The sequence below is a fragment of the Podarcis filfolensis genome (assembly GCF_964270895.1).
Source record: "Podarcis filfolensis genome assembly, chromosome: 4".
Lineage (NCBI taxonomy): Eukaryota > Metazoa > Chordata > Lepidosauria > Squamata > Lacertidae > Podarcis > Podarcis filfolensis.
The window spans coordinates 26,250,248-26,277,089 of NC_139607.1; the positions used below are offsets into that span (position 1 = coordinate 26,250,248).

Below are 26,842 nucleotides of genomic sequence, written 5' to 3' on the forward strand. Positions count from 1 at the left end.
AGTGTCTAGCAAGATATAGGTAATGGTAAAGGGACCCCTGACCGTTAAGTCCAGTTGCGAATGACTCTGGGGTTGCGGCGCTCATCTTGCTTTATAGCTGAGGCAGCTGGTGTTTCTCCGCAGACAGCTTCCAGGTCATGTGGCCAGCATGACTAAGCCGCTTCTGGTGAACCAGAGCAGCGCACAGAAACGCCGTTTACCTTCCCCCTGGAGCGGTACCTATTTATCTACTTGCACTTTGACATGCTTTCGAACTGCTAGGTTGGCAGGAGCAGGGACCGAGCAACGGGAGCTTACCCCGTCGCAGGGATTCGAATCGCCGACCTTCTGATCGGCAAGTCCTGGTTTAACCCACAGTGCCACCCGTGTCCCACAGCACCACCCGCATCCCGAAATATGATGTATTAGGATATAATTGCAAAAATGTGCTTATTAGGCAAAATTCCATACAAAGAAGTATATATTAGCATAAATTTGTATTAGAATACTGATGAATTTTCATGATGTGAAAATGTAGAGAACTGAGAGAAACCAAAATTGACTTATCTGTCCATTCTTCGATGCAAACTGGATGATTGATTTTATTATTTCTCCCTGCCTAAAGAGCACTTGTACTGGCTAAGTGGATGATCCACAGTGATTCTTACTGGTGAGAGTAAACAGAAACATTATTTAATTATTGGGGAGATGCCCCTCACCCAATGTGAATTTTTGAAATCTGTCGCATGGTTCGCTTGTTCACTGTGAGCTTGGACTTTTCAAATATGCAAAAAGAAGATGGCAGATGAAGAGGATAGGTTTACTGAACATTGATGCTACAATGACCCTTACTTGTGCTTTGAAGAGCTTTTTCTTAAAGTTGTTTTTAGACCGAGTCCAAAGAATAGCACCAGAAAAGTGCTCTTTGGCCTCCCTGGCACCTGTGCTATGTGGCTGTTCAGGACACTGTTTTATCTCCAAAGCTATTTATCATCTATCATGAAGCTATTGAGAACTTTCATTAGGCGTTTTGGAGCACTGTGTCATCAGTTCACTGATAAGATGCATCTCTGTTTTTCCCTAACATCTGAATTGGGAGTGGCTGTGCAAATCTTGTACCAGAATGCAGAAGTGGACTGGATGAGGACCAATAAACTTAGTGAAATCCTGGGAAGATGGGAGTCTTTGTGGGCAGGTGGTTCCTGTGTTCAGAAGATAGGTCAATTGCCTGTTCCGGATGGGGTTGTGTCCCCTCTGAAGAAGCATGTATTATTATTATTTTTAATCAGCTATATTTAATATGCCAGCTGTGGTTGGCATAGCCTGGCTGCTGTAGTCCATGCACTGGTAACCTCAAGACTGGATTGCTGCAATGTGCTCTGCATTTTGGGCTGCCCATGGCTCTAGTCTGGAACCTCTAGCTAGTGCAGAATGCAGTAGATAGACATGCTGCTGGAGAAAGATAGCCAACAATATGTGGCCCCCCTGCTAAAACATTTTCACAGGCTGCCCATATGTCACCAGGGCAGGTATCCTATTAATATACAAAGTCCTGAACAATTTGGATTCAGGATACCTCACGGACCACTGAATTCCTCATATCCCAGCTCAGTCACTGAGATCATCCTGAGGAATACTGTGTTGCAGAAGCATGACTGGCTTTAAATAGCATTTGGGAATTCAGTGTTACTGGTCCCATGCTGTGGGATATTCTTCCAATAGAGCAGGTATGTCCAAAGTCTATTTCGGGGGCCTAATCCGGACCGCCAGCCAATTTAATCTGGCCCCCGGGGCAGTATATGCCCTGGGGTAAAATCCTTTAAAAAAAAAAAAAAGCTCAACCTCAACAGCTTCGGGGTTAAATCCTAAAATAAGCTCAACAACTTCAATTCTAAAAAAAGCTTAACAACCTTGGTTGGCCCTCATGCATGTTCACTTCATCAAATCCAGGCCTCTTTGAAAAAAGTTAGGGCACTTCTAACTTTTTCACTGCTAAAATAGAGATTCAGCAGTGATCCCCCCTGCCAGTTTTCAGAAATCTCTTAAAGGCCTATTTCAAGATGAGTCTTTATTATTATTATTATTATTACTTTATTATTTTAATGATATTTTATGTTTTTGTGTACTTGTATATCTTGCTAGGGATGCGGGTGGCACTGTGGTCTAAACCACAGAGCCTAGGACTTGCCGATCAGAAGGTCAGTGGTTCGAATCCCCACGACAGGGTGAGCTCCTGTTGCTCGGTCCCTGCTCCTGCCAACCTAGCAGTTTGAAAGCATGTCAATAAAGCGAGATGAGCACCGCAACCCCAGAGTCGGCCATGACTGGACCTAATGGTCAGGGGTCCCTTTACCTTTACATCACATTTCACACACACTTTATCTCAGTATGAACATTCTTGTACAAATTGCTTGGCTGGAGCACTGCATTGCAAAAAAACTGAGAAATCTGAATTTCGAAGACTGGCTGTGTTCTACTTCTTGCATCAGTTTTTGAAAGTGTGGATTAGGTAGTGTCAGGGAACTGCCATCGGAACTAGTGGAGGAGGCGAGGCTCCACAGCGATGCTGGAGAGGGGCCAAGCAGGGAGAGAGGCAGGTCTCCGGCTGGGGAAGAAAATCAGCGCAACACCAGGGATAGAGGGGGGCCGATGGGGGAAGCAGAGAGGAGGCTCCAGGACTCTTCGCAGGAGACCAGCGAGGAGAGCACAGGTCCTCCGCTGCCCACACCCACCCTGCGCAGAAGACTTCCGCGCAGGGAAAGTAGGCGGCAACTTGGCGTCAAATAACTTCTTTGCTGGAAGAGGTTCAAGAAACGCCCACTGACGGATTATGCCAGTGACTGAACAGCCACGGAGTGGATGGCTGTCCAGCGAGAAACGGTTTAACCAGGCAACTAGCCCAGAGCGGCGGTAACTTACGCACAAGCAACCCCTAAAGCCATTACAGGTAGGTTCACCTTTAAATGTGAATGGAATAGAATCCCCACCCCCCACTCCATTTGAACCATGTTTCTTTCGAACAACATGCGGTCAAGCTTTAGGGATGCAGGACCGAACACAGAACTATCTCTCAGCCTCAGTGTTTCATTTGTGAAATGGAAATCTTAAAGGCTAACCTCCCGGGAGTGAGATAAAAATCATAATGCGCTGTGCACACTAGTAAAAAATCATAAGGTTTAGCAAAGGCCACATAACTGCGGCTGCAATTGAATGCACACTTAACATGGGAGTAAGTATGGCTTGACAACCATATGTCAGGAGTGCTCTGATGGTGTTTCCTGCTTGGCAGGGGGTTGGACTCGATGGCCCTTGTGGTCTCTTCCAACTCTATGATTCTATGATTCTAAGTTGCATTGAACTCAATGCATTTTGCTTCTGAGTAAGCCTGCACAAGACTGAATTGCACATATGGGAAAAGAGCCAGCATCACTTTAGAGCACTGAGATGAGCTCCTTGCCAGAATAACTAAAATCAACTAACGTTGCTGACATCCAACCCCTGATTAGAATGCAGACTTTCACTCTCTGCATTACTTCACACATTTTGGTGGAAACAACACAAACCTGATTCTTATACAATGGAACTTTGTGTTCGTTTTGCAGCAAACAATCTCCTCCATCCTCAACAACTGTGTACATTCGGCCACTGTTATCTCTCCTCATGCACTGTCTCTATTTGTTATGTTTATTATCATTTGACTGCCATCTGGCACACACACCAACACGGAGAAAAGAAATCACAGATTCAGTAAATGGAACAAGTAAGGTCACTATAGCTGGTGTGTGTTGGTAGGGGGTTCCTTCCAGCGGAACAGTCTGAGCTTTAAAATATACAAAGGAGATAAATGATCTCAGCTTGGCCCCATGAAAAATGATGATAATATTTGCCAGTTATTGAATTAAAACATACTGTGAAATTGAAATGTCAGAAACAGACTTGAAATGAAAACAAGCCATGGTCCAGTCACTCTTCGTCCCCTTTCTTTAAGGTCCTTACTCTGCATATGCATAAGACGGAAGTGGTAGAATGTTGAGGTGGTAAACTGGAATGTACCACTTTCGACTATGTGGGGTATATCACTTTCAAATCCCCCCCCACATGATACCCTTCCCCCACCCCAAGTAGCACATAAGGCTGTGCTTTTTCTTTTCGTTTTCATATTCAGGGAGATACTTTTGTTTTTGTATTTTTTGCTTAGGAAAGCATTCAAAAAATACTATCTACTACTACCATCAGCTTGAGACGGTACAGTCCACTTTCCCACCTCTGCATTGTACATCCCTTCTGCTGGAAGTGCAGATCAAAAATGGGGGAACTCTGGCCCTCCAAATATTGTTGGACTCCAACTTCCTTCAGTCAGTATGGCCCATGGTCAGGGACGATGGGAGTTGAAATTCAACAATATCTGGAGGGCCACAAGTTCTTCATCCCTGGTACAAATCCAACCACATTAAACTGTTCTTGCAAATCAGCTGTCTGATTCAGCCAAAGTCAACATTCCCACTGCCCCCCACCAATTTCAAGGGGATAGAAGTACACTGAACACCATAGAACTTAAATGTTCTTTGGCAGATGGTGTCTTTTGTCTATAATGTATGTGCTGCTTTTGAAATGTGCAGTGAACTGCCTTACGTTCTTGTAGCTGGTTCTTCCTTACTTTCCAAAACTCATCTCATAATGCCATTGACCAGACCAAAGACCACATCCTAGGCTAGGGGTTGGGAACCTGTGGTCCTCCTGATGTTCTTGGAGTCTAGTTTCATTCTGCCCCAGCCAATAAGGTCATGGACAATAGCAGTTAAGAGTCCAGGAACATTTACAGCAGCGTGTGTGAAGGCTTTCATTGACACCCTCAGATAGGTGCCCCAGATTCTGAGCTTTCATATTTTTTAAAGGTAAGTCTATAGCCCCGCCCCCTAGAAATAAAGTTAGGGGGCAAAATGTGCAGGTTTCACATTTTCTTAGTGAGATGTGGGCACATTGTAGATTTCTCCTGTTACCGAGGAATGCTCCTTCTTGCTATTAGACAGCACCAATATTTTCGTGTATGTGTAAAATCAATATTGTGTGATCTGCACAATCAGGACCAGCAGAACAGAGCTAACTTCCCATAGTAAATATAAAAATGTGAGGTGTGCCTACCTCTCTCAGCTTTGTGGTATGCCATGTTCCCCATGGCATACATTTTGTGTTTCATCCCGCCCCCAATGTCAGCCATTTTGTGACTGGTGCCTCCAGTACTCTCTCAGAATCTCAAATGGTTCAAAAAGGTTGGCAACTCCTGATGTAGAGGGCCAGAGGTTCCCCATACTTGCAGCGAACTATGTTAGTTATGTAATTCATGTCTATTTTGAAACAAGTCCCATTGTTTTCAGTGGACTTACTCCCAGTGAGTGGATATGGGACTGAAGTATCAATTGTCTTCAGGGCTTTTGAGGATGTGCTGCTCTATGTATATTGTACAGCAAGTACGCTATGGCTCACGACAATGGTAAAAGCTGGAAGCCAAAGCTAGCCAGCATATTTCAAAGATTGTTTTATAACAGAAATATATAATCAAAGTGTCTTTCTTTCATGAGAATGCAAACATTGTAATGTTACTAGAAATGTCTTGAGAAGTGGAAAAAATACTACTACACAATGTATTGTATTACTTGATTCATTTTCTTTCCATTTTTACCTTAATTCTGCCTAATTACTGTATTGTGATCTAAGTCAGCAATCTTAAATTAACTATCAACTAAACTTTTGAAGTACCCCTACAAATGCTAGATAATGATGAAATTTAAATTGCTACAAGTTATTGTGCAATGTCTACACACAGTGGAAAAGCAAACCTTCAGGTATTTTCGCTTCACATCTCATTAAGGCTTTCTTTCTCCACTTAGGAGCACCGCCACAGCATGTCATAATGACGCAGAAAAATATGGAACCACTGCATGTCTAGACCAGGGACGGGGAATTTGTAGCTGCCCAGGTGTTGCTGCACTCCAACGCCCATCAGCACTAGCTGGCATGGCCAATGGTCAGGGATGATGGGAGTTGTAGTCCAATAACATCTTGAGGCCCACAGACTCCTCATCCCTGATCAAGGTGGATGACCCAAACGATTCTAGATTCTCAAGTATAAATAACAGAACATCCAGTTTAAATAACTGGGAATTAAAATTCAATAGGTGCTTGTCAATATGGAGCCAAGGAAGGGAAAGTTATAAACTTTAATATCAAGTAGAGTAAAAACAATTCCAGGTTAATGAGATTTGTGTTCGCAAGAAGAGAAAACGACGAAGTTGTGAATAAAAGGCATGCAACCTAAGGTATGGTTTGATCACAAGGTTCCCACGGTCTAGTGAACAAATTAGGCAACCGAAGCTCATACACAACAGGTGGCAGTGGCAGACATATGTGTTTAAACTTGGACCTTCCCCATGCGGGCTGGCCGGCCCTGCCATTAGGCGGAGTGAAGCAACTGGCACAAGCAAGCAGCAGGTGCTGGGCAGGGGCAGGGGCAGCAGCACCCCAGCTGTTCTCCCTCAACTTCCCAGCCATTCCCCTCTGTTTGAAAGCAGAGTCTTGTGGGCTACATGGCCTGTCCTGCTGCCCTCAGGTGTGGTGGGAGGAAACTGTCCCATTGCCAGTACTGAAGTATGATTCTATGTCTAGTCCGACTGGCTTAGGCACACAGAGTGAAGGAGGTGCCCCAGACAGGAAAATGTCTTGGAAAGTCTCACATTGCTACTTATCACATTGTAGCCACTCCACCAGTTCAGTTTCCTCCATTCACAGCAAAACTCAGTTCCATTACTAGAGCAAAACCAGAGAAGAAAATGATTTTGGGGGAGGGAGAGACTTTGAGGATAGCGGGAGGTACCCTCTGCTGAGTACCCACATTGCTTTTGAAATCAAGTCCCTGTGCTTTCTATGTGTTTAGGTTTAAACACACCGATCTGCCATGATGTATTTTTCAAGCTTTGGTCACAACCAGGGACAGACAAATGTGTCCATTTTGGTTCTCCCGGGTTCTCATTTTTCTAATCTTAAATTCAGTTCCACACATTTGTATTTTTTAAAAAGAAAAAAAAAAACCCTCACGGAAAATCAATCAGCATTTTAATGTGAATTTTCCCTCATAAAACATATTTTTCATGCATTTTAAAAAATGTTATAATGCATTTTTGTATGTTGTTTTCACTAATGTGTGAATTTTTCTAGACATAAGCTGGCTGAAGAACTGCACTGCACTTTTTTCACAATAAAACAACAACTACAGTAAATTCAGAGTACGGAGTCCTCTCCTAAAGGCAATTCTCAGCCCCCATCAGTCACAGAAGGTAGCAGCCCCTCCCAACTCTCACCTTCCTTTCTCCTGCCTGGGAGACTGACATTACCCTGCCTCCCACCCAGGGCCCTCCATCAACTATCCACCACCCCATGAGTGCACAATCCTTTCACCTTGACAAAGACCCCAAACATATGCCTCCAAAGAAAAAAGACTAGCGGCAAAAAGGAAAGGAAAGGAAAAAAACAAGAAGAAGAGAGGAGAGAGAGAGAGAGAGAGAGAGAGAGAGAGAGAGAGAGAGAGAGAGAGAGAGAGAGAGAGAAGCAAAAGAAAAAGATACATTAGAGAAAGATAACAAGGGCTTCTAATTTTCCATCTTGCGGTTACATACAAAAGGGGGGGGGAGATTATTTAAGACATTCAGTCCATGATAGCATCCAGTTTCTCCACTTTCTGTTAAACAGTACAGTGGTACGTTGGGTTACATACGTTTCAGGTTACATACGCTTCAGGTTACAGACTCCGCTAACCCAGAAATAGTACCTCGGGTTAAGAACTTTGCTTCAGAATGAGAACAGAAATCGTGCAGCAGCGGCACAGCGGCAGCAGGAGGCCCCATTAGCTAAAGTGGTGCTTCAGGTTAAGAACAGTTTCAGATTAAGAACAGACCTCCAGAACGAATTAAGTACTTAACCCGAGGTACAACTGTATTTCTTTTAAGACAAAGTGTCTCTGAAACATTCATTTCTTTTGGCCATGAAAAGTCCAAGAGGGGTTCCTGAACTATTATTATTATTATTGCTAAATGTTTACCATGTTTTTCCTTTAATATTAACTTTACCTCTATTAATTCCCATCACCATTCCTCCATATTGAAGAATAATAATAATATTCTTCCATCCATATCCCTGTTAAAATCTCTCCAATGTGATCACATATTGCAATAGTATTCCATATTTTTTCCTTGTTAATATATCCTTTAATTCATGTCCAGTTCCATATGTTCAAATTCCATTCCCTGTTGTATTTCCATTTCCTGTTGTGTTTATGATAGTATCCCATCTCCTCCTCTAGAACCCTCCATTTTAATTTTTCCCAGTCTTTTTCCAGAGAGAGTATCACAAATTCAGTAATGTCATCCTCTAAACTCTCTCAAAATTGTATGCAGAGTACTGTCTCTCTGCTAGAACTGAAGAAAGGCCAGGACTGAAGCTTTCCCAAAGCGGGGAAATCCAGATAATTCTCCATCTCTCCACTTATGATTACATCCTCCCCTTCTTCTCCAAACCCTTGTAAGCAAAGCATTTCCATTTTACCATCTGCTTTCATCAATTTAACAGTTACATCACCCAGTCCAACCAGAACTGCTTTGCAAAATTCAAAGAATTATACAGTATGTTTTGAAGGATGGCTGTGTTTTGAAGAAGAAGAGGAGTTGGGATTTGATATCCCGCTTTATCACTACCCTAGGGAGTCTCAAAGCGGCTAACATTCTCCTTTCCCTTCCTCCCCCACAACAAACACTCGGTGAGTGGGGCTGAGAGACTTCAGAGAAGTGTGACTAGCCCAAGGTCACCCAGCAGCTGCATGTGGAGGAGCGGAGACGTGAACCCGGTTCCCCAGATTACGAGTCTATCGCTCTTAACCACTACACCACACCGGCTCTCATTTTGTTTCAAAATGTGCAAATTTGATATGTGCCTTTAAATGCAAACTGAATCAAATGTCTAATGCCCTATTCCTAATCACAACACTAGAAGTACTTCATTGGCTGTAACATTTCACTCTCCCCTCATTGTATTGAGACTGTGCGTGTTTAAAGTTGAGCCCTAGGGTCATTAGCAGTGAGGTATATTTTTTTGCATTTCATGTCCATTTACGTTTACAGCTGCTTCTCTATATATACTCGCTTGGTGCTTCTCTCTCCCCTGCCCTGGAAGACTCACTTGGTCATCTTTCTCTATTACCTTCACCTTCAAAGTCCTGGCTGTTTAGCCATGCATTTACATCTGACGTGGTTGAGATAGAAGTTTCATGTGTACTGGAACTGTGAATAGTCTGCTCTGTGAGGTTTACTACACTATGAGTGTAGATACCCACCCTTCAGGGTTGTTGCAACAAGGTGTTCAGGCCATTTTGTGTTCTGAAAGAACTGTTGTTGTGGTATCACGAAATAAATTGGTTACACAGAGTTGATCAGATGATCCGTGATCTCTAGCCTGATTGCACCATCTCCTTATTTTTTTCCTGATTACGTGTGCTGCTTTTGCAGTGTAAAGGAGTTTTATTTTGACTTGTACATGTAATTACCTATTTCTCCCTAAGAAGCACTGCAATTTTCATTAAAATAACAAGGAATAAAGAGATAACCTAATGCAAAATACAATACATGACACTACTCTCTGGAAGAGGTAAAACAATTTAAATAATGTGCCATTTAATAAATGGCAAAAAAAAGCAATCCCACACTTTTCTTGATCAAGACAACTGTGTAATGTCTAAGACAATGGTGAAAGGAGGCATTTTGATGTAGTAATACAAGATGCTTGCACTCCCTGTTAAGTACATCATTAGGAATTCAGCAAGAATTACCAAAGAGAGCCACAATTAAAACCTCAAGCCTCATTCATCTTTGTTTGATTATGTGTATGGAGAAGTGTTTATTTTTCATTATGACTCATATTGGCTGTAATTAAATTTAATTTTAACTGTAGAATGAAAAGGATATGCAAAAGGAACTTTGCTAATGACTGTCGGAAGAGAGGCATAACAAGGCTGCCTAATCAACTTGTGATATATGCCATGTTGTTGACCATGGGAGCAAGGACACCTTTGCCATCTTCCTCCTTCCATAACCATCCTCTTGACTCTAGTCTATATTTTTCTCCTGCTGGCAGCAGAATTGGGGGAGAGATAAAAGCAGATACACTACCCTACGGTCTTAAGTTGTGCATGCAATGGGGGTGGGTCCTGAGGGAGAGAGTATGTGTACCACTTAGTTCGCTGATACGTACGTCCAAGAAAATGCTATTAGGGTCATTGCCTGGGTCATAGTTTGGGATGCCACATGCCTACGCTGGAGCCATTGGGAATCTATGCAGAAGAACAAGCTAGGGGTACTGTGGCAATCACACAGGGTCCCCGGACGTTTGATGGTCTATTGATCCCTGTGCCACAACTGTGATTGCCTCCTCGCTGCCACCAACCTGTGTCTCTTGGGTACACACGGAGTCCAGACAGTTGTTAACATTAACAAATAATCAAGTTTGTTTTATAAGCATGAACAAGTTTATGGTTTCAGTTAATTTTTCTTGGCACTTTCTTAATCTTAGTTTCTTTACTGACCTATACGTTCCTAACAACTTCAAACTGATTATCCCAACTATCTATCTGACTCCACCTAACCAGTGGCGTAGCGTGGGGGGTGCAGGGGGGGCGGACTGCACCGGGCGCAACATCTGGGGTTAGGGCAAATCAATGGGTTAGGGGGCGCAAATCCACGGGTTAGGGGGCGCAAATCCACGGGTTAGGGGGCGTAAATTACTTGCCTTGCCCCGGGTGCTGACAACCCACGCTACGCCACTGCACCTAACAGTTCCTTTCACTCTCTCACATTAAAACTAGACCAACCCACAGACTTATCCTCCCTCTTCCTTCTCCAACTCCCAACTGACTCCTTAACAAACTAACTCTAACTCTAACTCCTCCCCTTGGGTTCCCACTGGCCAATCACTTCACACTCATTTAACCCTTTCCTTATGACCCACCTAGGAGGGCAAACGCCACAGGTACCATCTCAGATTTCAGTATACTAAAAGATTTCACAGCAGAGAAATGATTCTCAGTGTGGGTTCATCTTATGCCCTTAGGTCTGCAGTTTGGTAGGCATAATCCACTCTGGAGGGTTCATCTGCCTGTAAATTCCATCCAGCTGGTGCAAAGTAAGGCAGTGGAGGCAGTTACAGTCATTTTTAGATACCCAGAATAGGAACTGAGGAACACAGAACGTTGTTTTTTGCAGAGTTGCTCAGGGACCAAATTACAGATCAAATCAGAGAATGCGCAGAGTGACTCAGAAGCAGATCAGTACTTTTGTGAATCTTGTGGCCCCTGCACATCACTAGAAAAGGCATTATATAAGGGCTGGCTAGCAGCAAAGGTTATTATTATTTCACACTCTGGTATTTCACTGTGAATGTTTTTCAGTTATGGACACATTTTTTTAAAAGATACAAGTCTTCTCCATTGTCAGATGTTTGGCCTTGAGATAATTCAAGTTGCATTGCATTTGACAAATGTTCCTAGGAGAGCTAGTATAATAGTTCTTTGTCATTTGAGTTGTGTTCATTCACTATAGAAATTTAGTCGACATGCCAAACTATTCTTACTACTTTCAACAATAAAAGGTGCTGGAGCTTAAGTCTGCAAGATGGGTAGGAGAGATGCTGGTTTTAGTTACTCACTTATGGGAAGAAGGCATTCTGTGCATATTCACAGTCTTTCTGCCTTGCACGTGCCTGCCCTGTTGAGACCTGTGACAAAAATACAAATTATGGCGAAGGATCTGGTAAACTATGGCTCAAAGGGAAATGGCTTTCCCCCCAAACATTTTACAAAGTGGCAGCTTTTTAAAAGCAAGTGCTGGATGGCATCTGTCAGCGAAACTGAAGTTGTGGCTTTCTAGCATCAACAGGTGGCTGGACCAGGTGACCTTTGAGATTCCTAGTTCCTACCCTTTGATTCTATCTTTCTAATCTGGGGTTTTCTCATGCAGTATGCACTCAGCATTGAGCTAAAGCTACTTCTGACTTCCTAGTAGGTTTGTATGTCTGTATGTTATCCCATCTTAAGGAGAACTAAAAACACAAACAAACCCAGCCACTGGCTACTCTGTTGCTTGGTGGTCATGTTGTTGTTTAGTCGTTTAGTCGTGTCCGACTCTTTGTGACCCCATGGACCAGAGCACGCCAGGCACTCCTGTCTTCCACCGCCTCCCGCAGTTTGGTCAGGCTCATGTTTGTAGCTTCGAGAACGCTGTCCAACCATCTCACCCTCTGTCGTCCCCTTTTCCTTGTGCCCTCCATCTTTCCCAACATCTGGGTCTTTTCCAGGGAGTCTCCTCTTCTCATGAGGTGGCCAAAGTATTGGAGCCTCAGCTTCAGGATCTGTCCTTCCAGTGAGCACTCAGGGCTGATTTCCTTCAGAATGGATAGGTTTGATCTTCTTGCAGTCCATGGGACTCTCAAGAGTCTCCTCCAGCACCATAATTCAAAAGTATCAATTCTTCGGCGATCAGCCTTCTTGATGGTCGAGCTCTCACTTCCATACATCACTACTGGGAAAACCATGGCTTTAACTATACGGACCTTTGTTGGCAAGGTGATGTCTCTGCTTTTTAAGATGCTGTCTAGGTTTGCCATCGCCTTTCTCCCAAGGAGCAGGCGTCTTTTAATTTCGTGACTGCTGTCACCATCTGCAGTGATCATGGAGCCCACCAAATATCCAATGAAAAGAAAATGGAGAGCTCCAGAGTAGAACGCTGACAGTATTCTGAAAGTAGCCATAGCTGTGTGCTAGGAGGTTAGGATACGCTGCAACTTTTTGTAGCAGGTCACCCTTGTAGTTATTTATCCTAAAGCCTTGAACATTGTCAATGTTTCAAATGATGCCAGAAGTCATTTTGCAGCAATTTTTCCTGTTTAATTTCTTTTGGTCTCTTGCTCACAAAGTGGCTGTAAGAACACATGATCCTGGATTAATCACAAACTTTGTTGCTTTTCTTTCTTTTCTTTTTTTAAATGGTTGTTCAGACCATCCCAGGACAAAAGATGCTGTTGAAACTGATGAGTGAGCGTTCATTGTGCTAGTGCTGGCTTCTGGTTATCTATTTATTACTTATTTTCTGCTACTTCTATTGTTTCTTTCTTCGCAAAGGCTCCTGTGAGCTCTGATAAAATTCCCCATAACAATGTCAAAACACCTAGGGTTGGCTTCAAAAGGGTAAGCTGAACAGCAGCACAGAGAACATGGTTGGGTGGGGGAGAGAATCCATCATAGGAGCCACTAGTTCAGTAAGATTTATTTTCACAAGGTATTCTCCTCACGACTGGATTAGTCACTTCACTAATGGTCAAATGACCCATAACTCACATGTGTGGGAACTTAATTGCAGGGCACTCCCTTCACTGGTGAAAATGAACTACCCTCACCATTATATTAATCTGATTGTGATCCTGGTTTAGTCCTGTACTTTAAACAGGAGCCTGAGATGAAAGGCACCTAATTAGAATCCAAATGAGGTGTTTGAGAATTGTCATTTAAAAACAATCCTTACGTTAATGTCTTGTTTGTTTATAAAGACAATGGTCTTTAACACATGTCAGGAGAACAATCTACTGTGGTGAGAATGAAATGTTTTAAAAATATAGATGACTATCTAAATATGCAAACTAAGCCATTTGAAACATGACTTAAATTGAGCAAAGGATCACACACACACCAAACTGTGATGTGAAGAGATGTCTGTAGAAGCGCAAGCTCCCAGCTGTTGATATCCTAATCTAAAAGAATAGGAAAGGCAGCTGTGCTGGCAGGAATTGATGGGAATTATAGTCCAAAGTATCTGTGGCCGCTGTTATTTGTACACACATAACCACTGTGCTCAGTGGGACGCGGGTGGCACTGTGGTCTAAACCACAGAGCCTAGGGCTTGCTGATTGGAAGGTCAGCGGTTTGAATCCCTGCGACGGGGTGAGCTCCCGTTGCTCGGTCCCTGCTCCTGCCAACCTAGCAGTAGATAAATAGGTACCACTCCGGCGGGAAGGTAAACGGCATTCATAGAATCATAGAATCATAGAGTTGGAAGAGACCACAAGGGCCATCGAGTCCAACCCCCTGCCAAGCAGGAAACACCATCAGAGCACTCCTGACATATGGTTGTCAAGCCTCTGCTTAAAGACCTCCAAAGAAGGAGACTCCACCACACTCCTTGGCAGCAAATTCCACTGTCGAACAGCTCTTACTGTCAGGAAGTTCTTCCTAATGTTTAGGTGGAATCTTCTTTCTTGTAGTTTGGAACCATTGCTCCGTGTCCGCTTCTCTGGAGCAGCAGAAAACAACCTTTCTCCCTCCTCTATGTGACATCCTTTTATATATTTGAACATGGCTATCATATCACCCCTTAACCTCCTCTTCTCCAGGCTAAACATGCCCAGCTCCCTTAGCCGTTCCTCATAAGGCATTGTTTCCAGGCCTTTGACCATTTTGGTTGCCCTCCTCTGGACACGTTCCAGTTTGTCAGTGTCCTTCTTGAACTGTGGTGCCCAGAACTGGACACAGTACTCCAGGTGAGGTCTGACCAGAGCAGAATACAGTGGCACTATTACTTCCCTTGATCTAGATGCTATACTCCTATTGATGCAGCCCAGAATTGCATTGGCTTTTTTAGCTGCCGCGTCACACTGTTGGCTCATGTCAAGTTTGTGGTCAACCAAGACTCCTAGATCCTTTTCACATGTACTGCTCTCAAGCCAGGTGTCACCCATCTTGTATTTGTGCCTCTCATTTTTTTTGCCCAAGTGCAATACTTTACATTTCTCCCTGTTAAAATTCATCTTGTTTGTTTTGGCCCAGTTCTCTAATCTGTCAAGCTCGTTTTGAAGTGTGACCCTGTCCTCTGGGGTGTTAGCCACCCCTCCCAGTTTGGTGTCATCTGCAAATTTGATCAGGATGCCCTTGAGTCCATCATCCAAGTCGTTGATAAAGCGCATTTCCGTGCGCTGCTCTGGTTTCTCCAGAAGCGGCTTAGTCATGCTGGCCACATGACCCAGAAAAACTGTCTGTGGACAAACGTTGGCTCCCTCAGCCTATAGAGTGAGATGAGAGCCGTAACCCCAGAGTCGTTCCCAACTGGACTTAACTGTCAGGGATCCTTTACCTTTAACCACTGTGCTCACTATTCTTTACACACACACACACACACAATTCTCCATATGCACATAGCTATACCAGTATGTAGAATCACAACCACGGACCACCTGAATAAAGCTCATGGACTACTGGTGGTCCATAGACCACACATTTTGGGAACCTATAACTTAGAATAATAAAATAATTTGCTTCAGTGTTCCAGGACACTGCTGGCTCCAGAATGAGTCATACGATGAGGCAGTAATTGAATATTGAATGTGCATGAAATCAGCTAGTCAACTGTGAACTGGTTAGCACATGCATGTTCATCACTGGATGCCTGCAGTGCCGACTTGTACCTGTGAATGACCCACCAGAGTTCTAATGCCCAATTTAGTGCCTGCCTATCAGCTCACATCACCTGGAAAACAGTGGACTCGATTTGAAGTCTGCTGAGATAATCTAGTACTAACTAACCAAGTGCTTTACATACATATGTGAACCAGTTCCATCTTTTAGAATCTGGCGTCAGGTCATGGACTCCATGTCTCTCTGACACACATTACTGAGAGTGATTTTTGGCTACACCTCCAGAATGGCTAAAGAAGTCACAGTCTCAGAGTACATACAGAATCTCTTCTCTCCAGAAAGTAACGATAGGCACCTCACTCACAGCTGGAACTAGAAGGATTCATGAAGCACAGCACATAGTCTTTATTTTCCAGTGTGAAGGTTGCTGCTTTTATTTATTTGTTAGGTAGCACTGCTGACAAGGGACGCGGGTGGCGCCTTGGGTTAAACCACAGAACCTAGGACTTGCTGATCAGAAGGTCGGTGGTTCGAATCCCCGTGACGGGGTGAGCTCCCGTTGCTCGGTCCCTGCTCCTGCCAACCTAGCAGTTCAAAAGCACGTCAAAGTGCAAGTAGATAAATAGGTACCGCTCCGGCGGGAAGGTAAACGCAATTTCCATGCACTGCTCTGGTTCGCCAGAAGCGGCTTAGTCATGCTGGCCACATGACGCGGAAGCTGTACGCCGGTTCCCTCAGCCAATAAAGCGAGATGAGCGCCGCAGCCCCAGAGTCAGTCACGACTGGACCTAATGGTCAGGGGTCCCTTTACCTTTACCTTACTGCTGACAAGCATGTGGGATAGAAGTTAATGACTACTAACTATAATACCTGTGTTCTACCTTCACCATTTGACACAGCATGCTGGGAATCAGAGATGGGGGAGTGCTGTGGCACTCAAGACAAGCTTGTGCGCTTCTCATAGGCATGTGGTTGGCCACTGTGAGAACAGGATGCCAGACTAGATGGGCCCTTACCCTTATGGGCTTCTCTTATGCTTTTAAGTCCTACAGGAAGAGGAAAGTGCTGGGAAAGCAGCATAAACGACTACCGCAAATTGTAATTATATCCAAAGTGATAGTAACAACTGAGCAAGTGAAACAGAACCCAGTTAGCTCATAGCTGTCAACGTTTCCCTTTTTTAAAGGAAAATTCCCTTATTCCGAACAGGATTCCTCGCAAGAAAAGGGAAAAGTTGACAGCTATGAGTTAGCTGCCAATGACAGTAACACAAGAGTAGAATGAGCTACAATCCCAAGTTAAATGAAGTGCAGAAACACTCTGCAGGGCTGCAACTCTAAGCACACGTACTAGGGAGTGAGCCCCATTGAAGAGTGTGTGACCTCTGAATAAATGTGCACAGGACTGCAGTGTGAACACAAACTCAGGAAGTAGCAGGACTTTGTAAGCAAAATCCATTCAGAAATTGCTGTTTGAATTCAATTCCCCCCGAAGCTGACTGAAAAAATATTTGAGTGACGCTCACCTTTTATCTGTTGTTTTTTTTTTAACAAGTTCCCTGCACGGTTTAACAGTAGCACTATCACATTCTGCAATAATCACTACCATTTCAGAGGCTCCTTCATTGTTTTTGCCTCGTTCTACGACGGTGTCACGTAAAATTTGCCTGGGCTCCCTCTGCAGTCAAGAGCATTGTGTTGAGCTTCTCTCCCACCGCCACCCCGCAAAAAAAGATTCCAGGGTAATTGCAATTGCTGGGCGCGTGCATTGATAGAATTGAAGCCTGATGGGAGATTAGATTCAGTGCTGCATGCTCATTGCAGAAGTCCCACCTTCCCACATTACACTCAGGACGGTTTGGCTACCACCCAGATCTTTCAATCCCTTCCAATTAGCACAGCCAGGGCATTCTTTTCCCAGCCCTGCAAACACCAAGACATATTTTTAACCTGACACTTTCCCTCCACTGAGCTCTTGGAGCCCCTGCTGAGCCAATGGAGTCCCAATCAGTGGGCTGCTTCTGATGCTGCCCCTTCACAAGATTGCCGATGAAGTCAGAGCAGCTGAGGGATCTTTAATGAGCCCAGCAAACCTCGAGAGAAGCAAGTTCCTGTTTCGAAACGACATCTTTTGATTAATCAATGGCTTATTGACGACTGGTTTAACATGCCAAATGAAGGCATGTCAAACAGACTGTCCACTCAGAGCTGAATTGGTCATCAATGTATTTAGTGGTCTTGGTATCTATGTTGGCGCATTTTTAAAGCCATTATTTTCCTTTAAAGGCTTTTAAGGCTTGCAGTTGCTTTGTGAAGGCAAATATTGCCAAGGAGTTTGGGTGCCTCGCATAAGATTCTTTCCCTCTCTCTCTCGCCCAGCTGCAGCAGAACAGATTTTAAATGCTGATGCAGGTGGGAGCGAACAGTTCCTAAATCACTTTTAACCTTGGTTAGAGAAGCCGAATCCATATCAGTAAGTAAATGGGATCACAAACGTCTAAGCCTCTTTCTTTTTTTAACTGCAGTATTATGCACACTGCAAATTAGAGCTGAACTCACCCTTATTATGGAAGCCCAAAGTGGGAGAAATGGAATTATCTTTCTCTAGCTTCTTATGTGGTACTCATTCCAGTATCACCAAAGTATTTAATTGACTGACATCAGTAGGAAGAGTTCTTAAACCCATTGTAATAATTCTTTTGGAATTGTCAGCATGCGAGAAATCATCAAGTCAGTTATTTTTACTTTGATACAATTTTTTTTAGTAGTATTTCCTGTGATATTTGCATAGATTTGTCAGTAGCCTATCCGGAACTGAGCAATTTGAAATAAGGATGAAAAGCATCTGTTCTGGCTTTCTTTTTCTTTTTTTTTTAAGGGAGATTCTCTTTTACCCTATTGAAAATGGAATAGAACACAGTGTAAAACTGGAATTCTAGTCAGCTGATCTTAATAAAAATTCAGCACATTCAATTGCATGCTGAATAAATGTGACACCAAATCATAATATATTATCACCTGATATCACTATAATATGTTATCACAGCCTTACCATTATGCTGTTGGTTTTTCAAATTGATATTCATATGCTTCCACGAATAACCAAATTTGCAGTTATGGCTCTAGAGAAGTTCAGTGAGATGTAATACTTTCCCACTTTGGCTACTTGTTCTTCACCATTTTGCCTCTTCACAGTTTTGGCATTTGAGTAACAACACCTGCCTAATGCCACATTGGTTAAAATAGCTCAGCCAACCAATGACCTACAGTTTTTCAAAATCAAGTGCCTAAATACTAAGTAGGGTGGAAGTCCTATGCTCACTTAATATGCGAATAAGTCACGTTGAACTCAAGGGGATTTACTTCTTAGTAGTATAGGATTACACTGCAAATAACTTCACGTACAAAGAAAACATGCATACTGTTAAATCCTTAACGACAAATAGCCAGTCTGTAAAATGCTAAAACTGATTTTATATTTTAAAAAATCTGGACAAATTTACTGCAATTCATATTTTGAATGAAGTAGAGTGAATGTTTTAAAATGGAAGTCCAGCATTACTTTTGTTTTCAGATTTATCAATAATGTCTTTTATATTAGAAATTATCCAACAGCTTTCAGGCATAGCTGTCAATGTTTTCCTTTTTTTAAGGGAAATCCCCTTATTCCGAATAGGATTCCTCACAAGAAAAGGGAAAAGTTGACAGCTATGCTTTCAGGTGACCTCATGACATTAAGCATTATCAAAAGAAAGCTTTTTAAAAACACCCCAGACCTAGATAAATGGGTATAATTACCAGTACTCAAATTACATGGGGTAAGCAGAGGGGGCATTTATCTTTATCTGTTTTGATATGGGATGGTGGGATTGATTAAAACTGGTTAAAGGCAGGTGTGGTGTTTGTGGACTTCAGTAAGAGCTCCCCTGCTTTCCTCTCATATTTGAGCACACTTGATTATCTTCAGTTCCCTTCCTGGTATCATAGGAGGATTCTCTCTATCTCCTCCGTCTCATCAGCAACTTGCCTCTAGGATTTATTGTGAGGATTAAGAAATAACATAAAGCACCTAAAAGAGAATTAGTTTCTATGAACTATGGCTATGCCACTGTCCTGACCCTCTAGTCTGGTTTCGTGTTGCACAGAGTACCCAGGTGGGCAGAACTATATCAGGTCAGTCCCACCCAGCTCTGCTGCTCCAGGTCAGTCTGTTTGTTCATGATAAGATCGTGGATCAGCATGGCCTTCTTCTGAGTTGACCAGGCATTCAGACTGCTAAGTGCAGTGGATGAACCTCCAGCTGTCTTTTTTCCAGACAGTCGTACCATGGTTTTTGAACAGCTTAGTTCTCGAACGTTTTGGCTCCCAATTTGGTTCCGGTTTGCGAACTATTCTTGGAAGCCAAACGTCCGATGAGGCTTCTGTGGCTTCTGATTGGCTGCAGGGGCTTTCTGCAGCCAATCAGAAGTCATGCTTTGGTTTCCGAATGTTTGGAAGTCGAACGGACTTCCGGAACGGATTCCGTTCAACTTCCAAGGTATGACTGACTTGCTGCAGCAGTCCAAAGTCTATATAATCCTACATTTTGTCGTTAGCCAGGTAAAAATGTAGGAGGACTCTGCTCAGTCAGACTAAAGACCTTTATACTAGTCATGCATCCTGATTCATAAAGTGGCAAACTAGATGCCTCTGGGAAGATCACAAGCAGGATAAGAAGGCAGTAGTCCACCCCTAAAGTTGCTCCTCAGCAAATGATCCTGGATGTGACAAATACCATATACATCGGTGCTTTAAAAAAAAGGTAAAAAAAATAGGTTCCAGTTCTCACATATTAAGAAAAGTGCCATGTGTGCTATAAGCAGCAAAAAAGTGAGGTGTCAGGACTCTGTACCATTGAGCATTCTCACACACACAAACGCCCTGGCCACAGAAGCCAACTCCTAGGGACCGAGGTCCTTTTGCCCCCCCCTACAATATTTGAGGGGGCCAACCCCTCCCAAGTTGATGGGCACTGACATTCAAATGGTGGGCATGCACCACGTCTTGTGATCGATTATGCGGGGAGGGGCCTGCCTGCCCCTCCCCAATATTTTATTCATGTTGGCACCCCTGCCCTGGCTATAACTAGCAGCCATTGATAGTCTTATTCTCCATGAATTTGTCCAACTGCCTTTTCAACCCCTATAAGTTGGTACCTATTATCGCACTGAGTAAATAAGTACTTCCTTTAGTGTTCCCTGAACCTCCCACCATTCAGTTTTCATTGGATGACCTTAGGTTCTGGCTTTATTGGCAGGTAGGGGGGGGGGAGAGAACTTATTTCTGTTTTCTCTCCACAGCATGCTCACAAGGAGGTCATGACGACAACTGTCACCCCTGTTGTTTGCCTCATAGCAAGCACCTAGTATCCAGGGATATACCGCCTATGAATTCAGGTGTTCAATTTAGCTACCATAACTGCTAGTTGTGAACAGTTATGCTCCATGACCAGGATTTCACTTTAAAATACCCTTCTTTTTGTGGTACTGGGCACATCTGCGCAATTTGTTGTTTTCAATTATGCCTTTAAAAAAGGGGGGGAAATCAACAACATCCCGCTTTGTATTTTTGCAGATAACAAAATAGTAGAGAGATTTGAGAAGGGAAACGCAGAGAATGGATGGATCGTTTTAAGTTCAAGGAGCTTCCCCAGTCAAAAAGTGTCTACACTCATCAAAACAAAGTGTGTCCTTGAGCCCAATTAATGGTTTTTGCTTTCGGTGGTACAAATGAGGCCATGGAGTACAGTGCTTTCATTCTACACAGTTATGGATCACAATATTCTCGCTGTGTAACTAAGGAGCAGTACTATATACAATGCATTTTTATAAGGCCAGATTGCAAAGTGGGTTTTTGTAGTGGGGGGAAAAAATAGTGCACTGGGGCAATGACTACTCATTGAAAAGTACCTATGATATCTCCTATTCCTATTCTCTCTGTGTGTGTTTTTAAAAGGAAGCAAAATCTATATATATATATAAAATACTCCAGGCAGATAGATGTACTTGGAACTGACTGAAGCTAACAATTCAGTACCCAACACTGCATTTCATAAGCTGGAAGACTGCTAATGGTTGCTTGTCTTTGTAGAATCATAGAGTTGGAAGGGATCCTGAGGGTCATCTAGTCCAACTTCCTGCAATGTAGGAATCTGAAATAAATTATCCATGACAGATGGCTGATTTCAAAAAGCTTAAGGAACTACTGGGTGAGATCCCTTGAGAGGAAGTGATTGTGTCCTCTTGAGTTTCATTAAACAGAGGCAAGGGAAAACAGTATAGTTGGAGATGCACTCTGGACTTTAAGAAGACTGATTTCCCATGGTGATGCTAGAAAGCCTCTCAAGGATACCAGTACTTCCACTTTATTGATCAGTTGCTCCCTGTTGGTAAGGAGCAGGTCCAAGATAAATGATTCCCTTGCTGCTGCTTCCACCTTCTGGGAAATGAAATTGTCAGTGAGGCAACTGAGGAATTTGTTCAACCTTACATACTTGGCAGAGTTTGCGTTCCAACAGATATTGGGGTAGTTGAAGTCTCCTCTCCCATGACTACTATATCTCTCCTTTTTGAATGTTTGGTCCTCTGCTCTTGGAAGACAGCATCCAGGCACTTACTTCATCAAAGTACTTATTTTATCTAAGTGCTTACAAGCTGTAACTGTTGGGCTTTTTAAGATTTCACATATAAACTTTGTGAAAATTAAAAACATACCTTTAAAAAGTCCACATTTCCAGCATGTTCACACTCCTGTCTCAGCGGCATCTACACTGGCTTGGTTACGTCCACAGAATGGAAGATGGCAGGATCCCCAAGGACATGTTCTACAAGGGAGCTGGCTTCTGGCACCAGGCCCATTGGCAGACCAACTCTGTGTTACAAAGATGTCTGCAAACATGACCTGAAGGCTGGCAGCATCAACCGTGTCATGTGGGAATCCCGTGCAGATGACTGGAGTGCCTGGAGACAGGCAATCAAGTTGCATATCCATAGCAGAGGCCAGAGGAGAAATGATCACTGGGAGGATGCCTTCATCTGTCCCAGCCGCAACAAAACATGTCTCTCCTGCATTGGTCTCTACAGCCACAGCAGGTGCTGCAACCTTCCAACATCACCCCCAAAGATGCACTCCCCCAAGACAATGCCAACAACCTCTAAAATTAAAAGATAAAAGGGGAGGGGGGGAGTCACTACCCACACTGAATTTCTGGAGTAGAAGTACAAAAGCATAAGATGGTATGTAGCAAAATCCTTTGCATATTTACTCTATAGTAAATCCCAGTGTTGCTTACTTATTCCCTAGGAGTAAGTTAGCTTAGAATCGCTGCACAACTTTTGTGAATGTTTTGCTACATTACAACTGTTCTTCAAATGGAACTATGTTGGAGCTAGGGAAACGTTATGAGGGAACTTTGAAGGATTCAGCAAACAAATAAATAAAAAGAAGGCATTGGCGAAGGTGTCAATAACATCCAGAAATCAAGTAAAGTCAAGAACTTGGTTACAATGATACGTAAGCAGGAGGTGTAGATCACTAATCCACAGGAATGTGTGATCCCTGCACAAACCTAACGTTTCCTCAGACCTTATGAGACTACACATTAAAAGAAAAATGGTATGTGCTTTCGATGGACAAAAGAAGTCTATTGAGAATATGCTCCTCATCACCCGAAAGGAAAAATAAGTTATATCTGAGGAGTAGCTAAATTGCAGTCGCAAAGCTCAAGATCCCAACAGAGTACTTCACCCATCTGAAACAACGATAACATTTAGCTCTTAACTGAGATAGAGAACTTTGTGAAGTCCAAACCCTTGTGGCATCTAGTATGTCCCTAAAGGCATTACCTGTACACAGGGTAAAACTTGAATGAATTGCTTGGATTTTGAAGCTACGCACAGTATATGGTTTGAAGACATACATACCACATTTTCAGATGTGTTCTGTATTACGAAATGTGGAGTCAACATGGCAGCGACATCCTGAACTATGATTCTGACCAGAGCAAAGCTCATTCCAGTGATGACTCTTGGGTGCAAAAGCCAGAAGGTCTATGCAATATTGGTCAAGATCTTCCTTGAACGCCCAGATGCACCCAACCAAGATGCTTTGTTGCTCAAAGCAGAGCCCAAATGGTGCCTCCCCCAGGGGCGAAACTAGGCTTTATTTCACCCGGGTCAAAGACCTACTTTGGCACCCCACACACATGCATTTGCCTCAATGGCACCGCTCTGGAGGCTTCACCTGGGGCAAAAAACCCAGCTAGCCCCCTACTTGACTTGCTTAACTTTATAATGAACATTTTATGCTCATTAGAAACCTGCACCACACAACTTGCTAGATCGTTCAAATCAAGATGGAAATGAAGTCCTCTCCACACTCTGCTTCTTGGATCCCCTTGCCCTCTAAAGGTAAACTATGACAACAGAAATCCCAACTGGCACAATGGACTGGATGGTTTCCTACAAATCCACTATTAATGTGTTAATGACATGCTGAAGGAGGCGCACACACCCACACACACCACAAGTCTGGTAGGGGCCCAAATTTAGGGGAGAGGGAAGCCTTTTTATCGTTGCTATTGTTAAATCATTAGGAGTCAAAAACCTTTGCCAGTCTACTGCAAATCACCTCCAAGATCTACCAATAGACCTTGATATACCTTCTGCCAACCTTGAAGTACAGTGGTACCTCAGGTTAAGAACTTAATTCGTTCTGGAGGTCCGTTCTTAACCTGAAAATGTTCTTAACCTGAGGTACCACTTTAGCTACTGGGGCCTCCCGCTGCCGCCGCTGTGTGATTTCTGTTCTCATCCTGAAGCAAAGTTCTTAACCCGAGGTACTATTTCTGGGTTAGCAGAGTCTGTAACCTGAAGCGTCTGTAACCTGAAGTGTCTGTAACCCGAGGTACCACTGTACATTATATTAGTTTATGGATGCAATTCTACAAAAGTTTTACCTTAAACACTTAAAAAAATCCATGTGATATGAAAGGGAGTTTTATAAAGTAACAAAATGCAACAGAAGTACAACAGCCTTCAACATATTTAATTCATTATTGCTCAGTACTGGTCTTGGATGAGAAAAACAGATTCTGAACTTAGGTTGTGTTTTCTGTTCATTGTTACCTTCTTCTTTGAGTTAGACACAGCAGTATTTGTTACATTTTAACAGTAAATCCAGCCTAGGATATGAGAAAGGACTAGGATACCCTGAGACAGTTTTTCCTATCTGGACTTTTCGCCATGAGAGAAGGAGCAAAATGAAGTCCTGTTCCTTCTAGCTGTTTTTTTTAATAAAATGAATTCCTGCAACCCCCTATGTATTTGGTGATATTTTTAGAATGCATTCCATAATAAGCGGAAAGGCTCAGCCCTGCTCTCCAGTGCACATCAATTCATGCCCACATAGCGGATGGCAAGATTGAGCCCTAAGTGCAGATCATGACTTGCCGCTGTGATAAAAGCTGTTTCTGTTTGCTTTAACATTCATGCATCGAAGCAAATGCCACCGGTGACATAGCAAAGATAAGTATCACTTCCTTTGTGTCAGTCAAAGGCAATGTAGGATAAAAGTTATACTTATTTCTGAAACTCATATCACTCCCTCTGATGAGATTGGTTAATTTACTCTCAGATCTTAAGTGACATTAAAGAAATAAAGTTCCAGTTACATAGATACAGGCATTCCATTTTCACAAATGCATAAAAGAGATTGAATAAAATGGGTTGTAGGAGGGGGGTGTCCCATCTACTCACAGATTTGCAGCCATTATTATTAGTTAAGAGTTATTTATTATCTTTATCAAGCACTAGCAAAATGCACATCATTATGGTAACTGGGGAATGTGTAGTGAAAGGGCCTGATGTGTGCACTTCCTCATTGCAATCTTATTTAAAATGCATATGCTGAACTCTGTGCTGCTGTAGTGAGGTCTGAAGTGGCTGAGAATAACTATAAAACCCATAGAACGAGCCCTGGCACTCAGCACCTAAAAACCACAACCTAGTCAAAAGCTCTGCAAACATGCTGCACCCAGATTAGCATTCACTTCTTGTTGTGAAGCCAGAGACCAGGAGGATCAATTAGCAGCCAGTTCCAGAGAGAGAGAGAACCCAAGACATCTACTTGGAAAGGGTTGGTGAATTCAGCTGGTCTCCAGTCCAAATCAGCCTCCATTACTGGGAACAACAGAGACACGGGTGGCGCTGTGGGTTAAACCACAGAGCCTAGAACTTGCTGATCAAAAGGTCGGCAGTTCGAATCCCCACAACGGGGTGAGCTCCCGTTGCTCGGTCCCTGCTCCTGCCAACCTAGCAGTTCGAAAGCACGTCAAAGTGCAAGTAGATAAATAGGTACCGCTCCGGCGGGAAGGTAAACGGCGTTTCCGTGCACTGCTCTGGTTCGCCAGAAGCGGCTTAGTCATGCTGGCCACATGACCCAGAAGCTGTACGCCGGCTCCCTCGGCCAGCAAAGCGAGATGAGCGCACCGCAACCCCAGATTCAGCCACAACTGGACCTAATGGTCAGGGGTCCCTTTACCTTTACCTTTTACTGGGAACAACACAGCAGTGTGGAGAGGTGAGGGACAGGCAAAGCAGCAGACATGGAATGGCAGAAAAAAACAGAAATACTATTTTATTGATTTACTACATATATAAGGCACTTTTCCAAGCAGTGCAAGGCAGCCCCACACCCATCTGATCCTTGCAGCAACCCTATGAGATGGGGACTCTCTATAGTGAGCTTCGTGACCAAGCAGGGATCTGAACCTGGGTTTCTCCTGATTCTAGTCCAACTACTATACCTCAGTACTCAGCAGAAGAACAGAGTAACTAGACATGTGACACAGTTAGATACTCAGGAATTAATGGTCCTTTTGTGGGCAGAGGAATCCATGTCCTTAGATGAGAATGCTTAATACTGCACTTCAAGGACTGAGCTGCAATCCCACCACTGACCATTTGTGTAGGGTGCATGGTGTGTGTGCTTTACTTATCCTCTCTTTATATTATTGCATGCAAGATCCCTGCCACACACACCAGTGGCAGAGCAGAAGCTTTGCCCAGAAAAATCCCTGGCGTCTTCAAGCAGGGCTAGGAAAGACCCATACCTGAAATTCTGGAGTTTGGATCAACAATATTGAGGTAGATGGACCAATTGTCTGACTTGCCATAAGGTAACTTCCTATGTATGTACCGTATGAGTAAAAGAACCTGATTCCTTTTCCTTTTATCTTTCTACTGCCACCATTTAGTTCCACATAACGTAGATAATAACTTTGTACACCTTTAAACACATACAGCAGCTGGGTATAGGCATAGAATGAACA

The 26,842-nt window shown here is 43.3% G+C and overlaps 1 long non-coding RNA gene across 11 annotated transcripts in view; it reads right to left on the reverse strand.

Annotated features, from left to right (window-relative positions):
* Positions 1-26,842, reverse strand: part of LOC310761282 — a 364,443-nt gene that overhangs the window by 236,048 nt on the left and 101,553 nt on the right. The window contains exon 1 of one of the 11 annotated variants that reach the window (XR_014547318.1): positions 3,889-3,976. The exons of the other annotated variants lie outside the window; for them this stretch is intronic. This is a non-coding gene — a long non-coding RNA (uncharacterized lncRNA). Of the gene's footprint in view, positions 1-3,888; positions 3,977-26,842 lie in introns of those variants that run through there. 11 annotated transcript variants of the gene reach the window in all.